At 39.7% G+C, this 10,789-nt stretch overlaps 1 non-coding gene across 1 annotated transcript; it reads left to right on the plus strand.

Annotated features, from left to right (window-relative positions):
* Positions 1–10,472: 10,472 nt before the first annotated feature.
* TRNAA-UGC (transfer RNA alanine (anticodon UGC)) lies at positions 10,473–10,544 on the plus strand. Its single transcript has one exon. It is a non-coding gene; the product is annotated as a tRNA-Ala (tRNA).
* Positions 10,545–10,789: the final 245 nt, after the last annotated feature.

The raw sequence follows: 10,789 nt of genomic DNA on the forward strand, positions 1-10,789 counted from the left end.
GTAAGTCCTGTTTGAATTAAGACTGACAAACAGCTTCCATCTGCTAATCTAACTTTTCCTCCAAGGAACATTCTAGAATGTCTTCCACAAGTAATTTTACTTAGATAATATTTCTGAAGAACAAATACAGACTCTTAATTGATGCATACTCAAACACCAGTTTCTTAATGTGACATTTTTGCTCAGCATTTGGAAGAAGATACAATATCATTCATTCATTTGTCTGAGATGCAATTGTTAATAAAAGAATTTGAAAAGTTTGAGTCATCCCATAATCTTTCCTTATCAGAAAGGGTGTTCCAAAATCTAGTATCCCCAGTGTATTTACTGCAAAGTCAATATTTTTTTTACTTTCTTTTTTAAAACTTTTATTTAATAAATATAAATATCCAAAGTACAGCTTTTGGATTACCGTGGCTTTTTCCCCCCATAATTTCCCTCCCACTTGCAACCCTCCCCTCTCCCGGTCCCTTTCCCCTTCCATTCACATCAAGATTCCTTTTTAATTCTCTTTATATACAGAAGATCAATTTAGTACATATTAAGTAAAGATTTCAACAGTTTGTACCCACACAGAAACACAAAGTGTAAAGTACTGTTTGAGTACTAGTTATAGCATTAATTCACATTAAACAACACATTAAGGACAGAGATCCTACATGAGGAGTAAGTGCACAGTGACTCCTGTTGTTGACTTAACAATTGACACTCTTGTTTATGGCATCAGTAATTACCCTAGGCTCTTGTCATGAGTTGCCAAGGCTGTGGAAGCCTCTTGAGTTCGCCAGCTCCAATCTTATTTAGACAAGGTCATAGTCAAAATGGAAGTTCTCTCCTCCCTTCAGAGAAAGGTACCTCCTTTGCAAAGTCAATATTTACTGCTTCAAGAATTTAATTTTCTCAGGATGTAATTGAATACTGTATGGGCAAAACACTTTGTTTGGTATGCATCACCATATTTATTTTAAAACATTGCCCATAGCAAACGAAAAATTTTAAAAAGAGGGGAAAATACTTTAGAGAAGTGACCTCTCCCATTTTTATTCTCCCTCTTCGCCCATTCATTACGAGGATCATTGGGGCTCTAAGCAGGGTCATTGAGTCTACACAGTTCTGAATGGTGTTAACAGGAAATAGCTTTGTTTAGAATACAAAATTGCCATGGTCATGCTGTTTTGCTTGCTGGACAAAAATGCTTTAGAGATGATGTAATGAAGTGTCTTTGAATAAATGCTTCACGCTGGTGTGAACTATTTTTAAATGAAAAGAATCTCTTTTCAATGGTGATCTCTCATTCCTCTGAACACACTTTGAGAACTCGTATCCACTCACTGTAATGTAACCCTGCTATCTAACAGGGTTGAATTTAATCCAGTGATTTCCCCTGTAATACAATTATATACAAGAAGGGAAGTGAAGCCTGAAAGCCATGGCTTGGGGCAGTTTTCCAGCCTTCAGTACCATCACCAACAGAAAAATTTACTGTAAAGCTGATCTTTAACCATTCTTTTTTTCCCACAGTTGTGGTATTTCTGAATTTGTTTTACTACGTATAAATCTTGGCAGCAAACACTCTAAACAGAAGTGCCCACTGTATTTGCCTGAGCACTTTTCTCTGGAATGAATTCAGTGTCTCATTTTCCTTTTCTTTTTAATATATATTTATTTATTTTTTATTTAAAAGAGTTACAGAAAAAGAGAGATAGAGAGAATCTTCCATATCTTCCATATGCCAATTCACTCCCAAGATGACCTCAATGGCCAGGGCTGGACCAGGATGAAGCCAGGAGCTTCTTCCCAGTCTCTACTGTAGGTGTAGGGGTCCAAGCATTTAGGTCATGTGCTGCCTTCCCAGGCTCATTAGCAGGGTGCTGGAGTGGAAGTGGAGCATCTGGGATGTGAATCAGTGTCCATATGGGATGCTGGCATAGCAGGTGGCAGCTTAACCCACTATATCACAACACCGGCCCCTAATTTCCCATTTTCATCAGGCACCTCTACCAATTTCAGAGCAAGATTCTCCAATGCAGTTTGGCTTTTTAAGCCCTAACATGGGAATTGCCCCCCAAACAGTGTTGTTTATATGCATTTTTATTTCTGATCATCATCCTTTGAACTTTTCACTCTCTTTTCTTTAGCATAGTCAACAGTTTTTTTTCTCTATTGTCGTGTTATTAGAGTGTGAAACTCTGTGGATCAGCCCGCCTGGAATCCTTTTACCCAACCAAAGGGAAGTGGGGCAGCTTGGGTGTCATGTTGAATGCACAGAAATCTGCCACAGGAGTTCATGACTGACTGAATCTTATCTAGCTGGCCTGTTCCCCAGCCTGCCCTACCCTGCTCCCAACACACACATGTGCATATGTTGCAAAGACCAGCTCCAGGAGCCCCATGGCAAAGTAAGCATCTGGCATCTAGGACTCCAGGCTTCCTGCGGGCTTTTCTCTGCATGGCAGGATTTGATGTTTCAAGACAGAAGCTTCATTGAAGACAAACATTAATTATCACTTTATGAGACCACATCTCCACGTAGTGAGCAAAAGATTATAGTTGGGTGCTGGTTATTAAAATATAGCTCACACTTCATCAACTGGACACTATGGGGATGGGCTCAGCCTTCCAGAGAATTCCGAGGCTTACTCAAGTTGGAGAATGAAGGGACTAAACTTATCTTAAGCTGACAATTTCTGAACAATCTGCAGTTACAGAAAAGACCATTATCTAAACTTAAGCAGATGCTCCTGAAAATAGAGCTTCCATTGATCCTGCCCTGAGGGCATTTCCTGTTTGGAGGAAGACTGAATTCTTAGGACACGGAAGTGCAATCGCTAGCATCAACCCTTACATACTTTCCCACGGAAGCTCTCAGCTCTCCCACTCGTCCTACTCATTTCTCTCTCTACGTTCCTTTCTTCCTTGTTTGATTAAGTTGATGTATAAAACTCGATTTCATTACCAAGTCCTCAAGTGTATACATGTGCCATGTTTAAATAAACGTTGTCATTCTGTATTGTCAGTTAATTTTCAGGCCTCAACCCTTTGAATTGAAGGCAGTAGAAGGGATAATTTCATCTCAATAAGAACCAGTAGTTTTAGGCTGCTCATCTGAGCTATGCTCCCTACCAATGCTTCTTTTTAGAAGGTAACCAAAGAATATTCATGCAGAAGATGCTTACAAAACATTTCTAGAAGGAAACAGCAGTGAGCTAGAAACTTCACAAAAGTATTTCACCTTACTCCCGCAATAACCTGGCAAGGTAGAAACTGTTCACAGCATGCTATGAATGAGGGAACAGGTTTATAGAAAGCACACAGCCATGATGCTGCTGGTGAATGTAAACAAAAGTTCCAGATTGGCACCCAAGGGAGAGGGCAAGTGAGGGAGGATGCCTGATGCACAGATGGGAAAATCTCAGGTCTCATTAGGGCCATGTGGGTGAGAGCCCAAACACACTGCTTGCTGGTTATAGGACTTGCAGTCTCAGATCTGATTTTGTCAAGTGGGAATAAGTGTTCTGTGACAAGTGTTGTAAATCACACAGTGCCTGGTGTATTTCAGGGTTTCATATGTCAGAACTTCCCTACTGATTTCATGGCCTCTTCTGTCTGTGATTTAGGTTTTCCAAAGTCAGAGAAGCCCTCCTCTCTATTCTGTGCCTCTTTTCCTTACATTTTTGGAGCCCCGTGTGAGGAGGCACCAATCTACACCTTTTTCCTTCCACAAGGCAAGTCTGTTGTTTTATGAAAGTATCAGTCTAATTTATCAGGAATGAATTATTCAAACTACTCTTTTGTGACTTAAGGAAAATTTTAAGGACTTAAACTAAACAGTTTGTCAGGTTAAATATTTTGTTTTCAATATGTTTCTGTTGATTAAGCTTAGGAAAGCCAAACTCTGCCATAGAGCATCAATATATGATCACCCCTGTGTATCCATACCAGCTTTTAATGCTTCCATGTTCCCAGACTGTGGCAGAAAGAATAGAGGAAGGTTTGTATGGGCTGTTCATATTAACATACATGAGAAAAGTAACAAAGAAATTGGGTATTGCTTTTGGAAAGGTTCCTATGGTGTCTGTGAGCAACAAATGAATTTCTCAGTGACAGTATAAGTGAAAGACTCGGATCTGGGACAGACAGACCTGGGTAAGGTCCCAGCTCCACCTCTGAGTGCCTGTGTGACTTTGAGAACACCTAACACAGGAAAAGCTCTGTTTTCCATGTCTACAGAGAGGGGACAAGGCCAACCTCATGGGGTTGCTTTTAGAATTAATTGAAATAGCACATGTAAAATCCTTGGCATTGGGTCTCCTCCTGACTCGTTACCATCATCTGCCTCTGGCACTGGCTCCAGCTCAGTGAGTCGGCTAGCATGGTGCTCTGGGATTGACTGTCCTACAGGGTCTCCCATCAATAGCAACTATCATGTGTTCCATCCCTGGACAGAGAATCGAGTGAGAGAGTTTACATTTTCAAATATGACAGCTAAGTAGCAAAAGATGATTGGGTCACGGAGACCGGGCTTTGAGCCTTCTATTTTTGACAATATAAGAGAACAATGCCAGGCTTCCCTAACTGACTGATTTGCTACAAAGAGAAAACCACCAGGTTAGCACCTAGCACATGTGCTCACTCAACTGGCAAGTAAGTCAAACCACCCAGAGATTTTTTTGGTAGGTGGTGAATTGTCTTGTTCATTTATACAATTTCCAAGTTACTATTTTCATGTCAGTTAAGCCCTTTCTCACTCAAATTGAAGTCAATTAACAGTATAAACCACCATAAATGAGTGATGGGGATGGCATCTGATAATCATTAATAGAACCATTATTTATACGCTTCCTTCAGATCTGTGTCAGTTTATGGACACAGGGAAGCCGCATGTACACAGGGCAGCAGGTTGAGTGGCGGAAGCCTGGGAGTCACCTGGAGGCTCCAAGCCTATCTTGTAACTGGGAATGTCCCTGCACAAAAAAAAAAAAAAATGGTTTTTCCCTCACCAGCTGGCTCAGCCATATGGCTTGAAATGCGCCATGCATAATTGCCTTTCTAGGCATTTCCCCTCTGATGTGTTCTGACAGAGCCCAGAGAAGGAAAGCTCACCTCTGAGCACAGGGCTCCCACTCAGAGGCACGGTGCTTCCATCAGAAGCCAGATGAACTATTTCCCATGTTATTCTCTGGCCAAGAGAAAGCATGGAAAACAGTTTCAGTAGGATGCAGTATGTCAAGGACCTGGCTTGACATGGCTTTATATAGTCATATTTACCCCCTTCAGGTACAGGACTCATCTGGATGGGTAAGTCAGGCAGTCATCCCAGTGGAATCATCTGAAGAGAAGCTACACCCCCTTCAGAAATAACAAAGCCCACCCACACCTCACTGATTTCTCAACACATGGAATTCCTCTGAGCAAACTCACTCTTTTGACTTCATCTCCATAAAACCCAGCTTAAGCAGAAGATAACAATCTCACCATTTAGTGACGTCCAATTTTCTGTCCAATAGGAAAAGAAGACTTCAATGAAGCAGGACAAGTCTGAGTCAATCCTTACAGATGCATGGCAGCCACACGTCTGTTTCCTCTGAATTATTGTAAGTATCCAGAACCAGTCCGGAGTCATACGCCTTCTATTCTGTTCACACTGTGCAGACAAAACATCCAGACAGATTTAAAACATTTGGAATGAGATCCAGGTAACATGAAAGCTAGACTTTTATTACATCTTGGATAATGGATGGGGTAGGGGTCGGGGATGCTATTCTGGAGGTGTATATCTTCGGGTGGACTGGTCGAAGAGAATGAGTTTCAACCTTTATTGCAAAATGAAATTGCATGGAGAAAGGCTGGATTAGGCAAGCAACTAAGATGGTCAACACAATCAACTATTTTTCCCTGGAAAGGTGGTTAATCTCATCTTGGCCTTCACCCAATGTCAACATTCTCCTAAGCTCTTTCACCTCCTTATCCTAGAAAACTAAAAAAATGTTCCATAGCCTTGACTGGATAAAAAGAAAGCTTTAGCATTGTAACTTCTCAGTGAAGAAGGAGAAATAACCTTGCATCTTCCCTCTTACTTAGTCAGACTCTTTAATTTGCTATTCAAAGCCTATTCAAATGTCAGAATTTATGTCCTAATGCTTTTGTGTAGCCACATTAGTAGTTCTATTCAGACTTTGAATGGAGAAGCAGGTTCCCTAAGATACATGCACACGCGCGCGCGCACACACACACACACACACACTTTCAAATAATGTATTAGAGAGTTGAGTTTCGGTAATTGTACAAACTGGTTAAATAATCAATGTGATATTGTAATTTTACATCTGGAAGTTGAGTCTACAAGGGCAACCTTGCTTCAATCTAGGGCCAATATTTAGGTATCCAATAATTCCCACTTTCTGGTCTGCCTTGTGTGATCCATTCCCTTTGATTAACTTACTTCTAATTAAGAAAACACAATAATAATGAGGGGCTATTACTTCTGAAATAACATTATAAAAGACTGTGACTTCTGCCTTGCATAGTTTCTCTCTCTTTGGGCTTTCGTGTGTGCTTGCTTGAACAGAGAATCCACCTGACAAGCAACATAGGCCAATATCAATTGAGAGTCTACAAGAAACTGAGGTCTTTAGTCCACCAACCCCAAAGGGATGGAATCCTATTGGTACATTGTAAAAGAACCTAGAAGCACATCTTCCATGAGTGGAGCCCATAGATGAGACTCCAGCCCTGACCTATATCTGTTTACAGGCTTGTGAATAACCATGAGCCAGTGAAACCACACAAAGCATCTTGACCCATAAAACCATGAGATGATAAATGTGCGTTGTTTTAAGCTGCAGAGTTTGAGGGCACTTTGTTATGCAACAGGTAATAACTAAATATACCCCCACATTGGTCCATTTGTTGGCCTTTGAATACACCGTGTTTATTCTTTTTTCTCTGTTTCCTTCACCAAGATTGCCATCAGTCTTGCCCAGTATCTGCCCAATTCTTCAACACCCGAGTCAATTTCTAGGTTCCTTTTGTCCGCTCTGATTATTTTAACATAAGAAAATTTTTTCTTTACTACAATTCATAGAATTCACTGTCTACACCAAGTCAAATCACTTTGAGCATTCAGTCCTCATCTTGGAATAACAGTGCAAAAGAGAGTATGAGAGATGATTAATTGACTGATTTTCTATGTTCTTAATTCTTGTATAATGCCTCTCACTCTTTCTTTAATTTTAAAGAGTACATTCTTATTTACTGTAGCTACCGTGTCAAGCAATAGATCTCTTCAAATTATTTCTCATATCTAAAATTTAGCATCCTTTGACCAATTTCTCCTTATCTCCTCCTTCTCACCACTTTTACCACCATTCTACCTTCCGCTTTTACAAATTCAACATTTTCAGATTCCACTTGTAAATGAGACGTGCAACATTTACCTTTTGGTGCCTGGATTATTTCACTTAAGATAATGTTCTCCTTGTATATTCATGTTATTGCAACTGTCAGGATTTATTCCTTTTTTAAGACTGACTAGTATTCCATTCTGTATATACACCCCATTTTGTTTAAGAATTCATACATACTTGCTGCTACATGTTATCTACTGTGAATAATGCTTCAATTAACATGGGAGTGCATTATCTCTATGAGGTGTTGATTTTGTTTTCTTTGGATATATACCCAGATGAGGGACTTATGGATATAGGTGAGAATCAATACCAGGTAGATGGATCATCAACACTGAATTTTTATGCCTGTAGATGCAAACCTGGAAAAGACTGGATGCTAGAAATTGGATCAGGATTATTTGCCCATAAAAGGTAAGCATGAGTAGGGGATAAGACAGGAGTCAGAATAACTACTGGAATCAGACTTCAGAAAGCCTGATAAATAGGGAAGCAAACCTGAGTGAAGGATGTAGGCTGTTTGGGTAAATGTTACTTTGGAGGAAGTTTTGTTTGGTGGACCCCTTCTTCACTCCTCTGCAAGTGTGCTTCTATTGATCTCAAAAAAGCAATGCCCTGAGCTAGGGACTTGATACCTTGTGATACTGTGTGTGTGTGTGTGTTTAATTTTCCCTTTATTTTTAAAAAATTCTGATTCATTTATTTGAATACAAACAGAGAGAAACCTTCCATTCTTTGCTTTATTCAAATAACATTCTGAAGCCAGGAGCCATGGCTCAACCCGGGCCTCCCACATGCATGGCAGGGGCTCAAATAATTGAGCCATCACCTCCTTTCTCTCTCTCTGTCTCCCCCCTTCTCTCTCTCTCTCTCTCTCTCTCTCCTTTTCTCTCTCTACCCCCCTCCTCTCTCTCTCTCTCTCCCTTTCTCTCTCTCTCTCTCCATTCACTTTGACAGGAATCTGGACTTGGGAGCAGAGTCAGGACTCAAACCCAGGCACTCTGATATGGGATATGAGAGTCTCAAGTGGCATCCTAGCTGCTGAGCCAGACACCAGTCCTAACTTTCCCTTTATGTTAATCTTGGCTCCCCAAGGAAATGTTAAGCTAGTAGAATGCAATGCTTTGAAATCCTCTCAGTAAATATTCAATGAACCAGTATATGGAAATAGAATCCTTGTTCATCCTTTTCCTTCTTTGCAGCCTTTAAAAATAAAAAGAATATTTATATCTATGACTAACAGTTCATTTATAGAGCCAATCTTATTCCTAAAGATATAGAGCAAATTTAAAATGTGTTGAATTCTAAAAAATAAGTTTATTTCTAAGGCTATTTAGGCTTAGATTATGTTCAATTTTACAGGGAAAAACAATAACAAAGTCAATAGCAACACAAGGTATTATAAATGATCTAATAAGCAAGATGTTATTTTCATTTAGATCTTATTAAACTGGATTTCAAGTAACCATGCAAATTCCACTTAATAGCAAATACATTTATATATGTATTTTAAATTTTCCCTTTGTAAATACAAAAAAAAATCTGTGTGGATAAGATACTTTATTGCCTCATACAAGCCATAGTTCTAACTAAATAAAAGCATAGGAAAATCAGGATTCATGAAGATTTTTCTACATAGAGAAATAGTTTAAATTAGATTGTTGGGTATAGCTCATAGAATTCTGCAAACATCAAAATATGAGGTATTGGTTGAGGCTGCTGCAGTCTTATTATCAGGGACTCATTTGACTGAAGTTTTCCCTGCTTAGGCATTGGATGTAGCCAAACTACAGTGGGAAAGTATGTTTATCCTATACGTCAGCCATTATAGGCTAATCACTCACCAGGTCCCTGCTGGAATATAGACCTAGGCATTTTATTTAATTTTTTTCACTTTTACGTAATAAATATAAATTTCCAAAGTACAGCTTATGGATTACAATGGCTCCCCCCCATAACTTCCCTCCCACCTGCAACCCTCCCCTCTTCTGCCCTCTCTCCCCTTCCATTCACATCAAGATTCATTTTTAATTCTCTTTATATACAGAAGATCAATTTAGTATATATTAAGTAGAGATTTGAACAGTTTGCACCCACACAGAAACATAAAGTGTAAAATACTGTTTCAGTACTAGTTATAGCATTAATTCACATTAAACAACACATTAAGGACAGAGATCCTACATGAGGAGTAAGTGCACAGTGACTCCTGTTGTTGACTTAACAATTGACACTCTTGTTTATGGTGTCAGTAATATCCCTAGGCCCTTGTCATGAATTGCCAAGGCTATGGAAGCCTCTTGAGTTCACCGTCTTCAATCTTATTTAGACAAGGTCATAGTCAAAATGGAAGTTCTCTCCTCCCTTCAGAGAAAGATACCTCCTTCTTTGATGGCACAATTCTTTCCACTGGGATCTTGCAGAGATCTTTCATTTAGGTGTTTTGTTTGTTTGTTTGTTTGTTTTTGCCAGAGTGTCTTGGCTTTCCATGCCTAAAATACTCTCCTTGTCTCTTCAGCCATATCCGAATGCCTTAACGGCTGATTCTGAGGCCAGAGTGCTGTTTAGGACATCTGCCATTCTATGAATCTGCTGTGTATCCCGCTTCCCATGATGAATCATTCTCTCCCTTTTTAATTCTATCAGTTAGTAATAGCAGACACTAGTCTTGTTTATGTGATCCCCTTTGACTCTTAGACCTATCAGTGTGATCAATTGTGAACTGAAACTGATCACTTTCACTAGTGAGATGGCATTGGTGCATGCCACCTTGATGGGATTGAATTGGAATCCCCAGGCATGTTTCTAACTCTACCGTTTGGGGTAAGTCCGAGTGAGCATGTGCAGAACTGTACATCTCCTTCCTCTTTTATTCCCACTCTCATATTTAACAGGGATCATTTTTCAGTTAAATTTAAACACCTAAGAATAATTGTGTGTTAATTAAAGAGTTCAACCAATTGTATTAAGTAGAAAAAAATACTAAAAGGGATAAAATATTAAGTTCTACATAAGCCTGTGCTAAACGACTTCTAAGAGAAAGAAAAGAGACACAATCTTGTGGTTGGGGATGTAGCTCAGTGGTAGAGTGCATGCTTTGCATGTATGAGGCCCCAGGTTCAATCCCTGGCATCTCCACTTATTTAATTTTTTCACATTTTCCTGTATTCCAGGAAAAATCCCTTTTTTAAAGATTTATTTATTTATTTGAAAGTCAGAGTTATGCAGAAAGGGAGGGAGAGTGAGAGGTCTTCCATCTGCTGATCCACTCCCCAACTGATCATAATGGCCAGAGCTGTGCTGATCTGAAGCCAAGAGCCAGGAGCATCCTCCAGGTCCTCCATGCAGGTGCAAGGACCCAAGGACTTGGGCCATCTTCCACT

This window comes from Oryctolagus cuniculus, chromosome 13 (assembly GCF_051225735.1).
Source record: "Oryctolagus cuniculus isolate XC-2025 breed Fujian yellow rabbit chromosome 13, ASM5122573v1, whole genome shotgun sequence".
In the NCBI taxonomy this organism is placed as follows: Eukaryota; Metazoa; Chordata; class Mammalia; order Lagomorpha; family Leporidae; genus Oryctolagus; species Oryctolagus cuniculus.